Source organism: Petaurus breviceps, unplaced genomic scaffold, assembly GCF_028583685.1.
Source record: "Petaurus breviceps papuanus isolate PSGF00001 unplaced genomic scaffold, PetGlider_PUasm1.0 76, whole genome shotgun sequence".
NCBI lineage: Eukaryota > Metazoa > Chordata > Mammalia > Diprotodontia > Petauridae > Petaurus > Petaurus breviceps.
The window spans coordinates 59,181,825-59,183,504 of record NW_027186473.1 but is presented as its reverse complement, the minus strand read 5'-3'; positions in this window follow the sequence as shown (position 1 = coordinate 59,183,504).

The following is a 1,680-nucleotide window of genomic DNA, read 5'->3' as shown; positions in this document are numbered from 1 at the left end:
ATTTGAGCCTCATCATAGCCCAATAAGGTAAATGTCTCTGACATTTAAACCATGTTTTATAGATCTTCATCTGTAAATATAACCTGTAATCTGTAAAAACAGAGGCTCAGAAAGGCTACATGACTTACCCATGATCAAAGAGCTAGTATGCATCAGAAGCAGAATTTGTTTCCCTAGACATTTAGGAAAAATCATTTAGTCCAATATCCCACAAAGATACCAAGTCTCTACTGCCATCCTGCTCAACCTTCCCTTGGCTCTGTTTCTCTCCTCCTCTACTATTTATTCCAAAGGAATAAGTAAGATTCAAGAGATGGTAGAGAAGAAGAGAAAAAAACCAAAAATTGAAAAGCTCTACAATAAAAACTTTAACTTTGGAAATCATCTAAGAATTTACCTACTTGCATGTAAATTTATTACATAATAAGAGAAATCCACCTACAAGAATATATGTGGACCTTACATCATCCATTTGAATGTGACCCTTGGGCTTTAGAAGAACACAAGGGGCGGCCAGGTGGCTCAGGGAGTAAGAGCACCAGCTCCAGTGTTGGGATGACCTGGGGATCAAATCCGGGCTCAGATACTTAGCACCACACCCAGAAATAACTGGCCATGTAACCTTGAGCAAGTTACTTAACCCCGATCTCTTAAAAAAAAGAAAATAAAAAATAAAAGAATAACACAAAAGTATTTGAGAGTACAGTTCAGAACACAAAGACTAACTACCTATCCAAAATAGATTTTTAAAAAACTACCATACATTAAAAATAAAAATTCACAAAATGCTAGCAATAGCTTGGAGGTGAAGAGATCATAAATTCAATGGAGTAAAATAAAATGTTGAGGAAGGATTGAGAAACAGAAATTTGAAAGCTTGAGTAGTATAAATTCTCAGGCTTTCTCTCCAAGAAGAATGAGTAAGTCATATGCTATGATAACCATGCAAAAGGACTTAGGAAAATAAATATCTCCCAATGTTATTTTTATTAATTAATAAATAAGGAAAGAAACATCTCTTTTAGGTTAATTAATATGAACATTTGTAACATGGCTTGAATACTGTCTTATAAAATGCATTCTTAGTGAAATCAAGCAACTTGGACATTGGGTTTAAGATGTTAGGGAATTGTATTTATTACAGGATACACGCATTTCCCCAGATAATAGTTTACATTATCCCTTTATTATCTGTACAAGAAGTATGCAATGCATTCCTCTGGGATTTGTCAGAAAATCTGTTTCTTATGAGAAACTTGGCATTTAGCAGTTACCAGCTATGACATTCATGATGAAAATGTCATACTATCAAAAAGAATTATTATTGCCCTAATTTTATTACATGTGGCAAGTAAAGTTTGTTCTTAGATGAGTAGAGGTCAGTGAAGATGCCCTCCCCCCAAAAAGGAAAGAAGATAATGAGACATTTAACAACATGGTAACAAGGATCAAACATGCTTCCTCAAGAGATTCTGCAAGAAAAAAAGTTTCCCTACAGTAAATAAGACTTCAAAGAGAGCAGAAGTTAATAGAAACTGAATTTGAAGATTCCTTGGATTGTGATTGGGGGGGGGGAAGGAAAGAGGGAAGGAGAGTAAGAAGAAAGAAGACAAGAAAGGAAGGAAAAGAAGGGAGGAAGGAAGGAAGGAAGGAAGGAAGGAAGGAAGGAAGGAAGGAAGG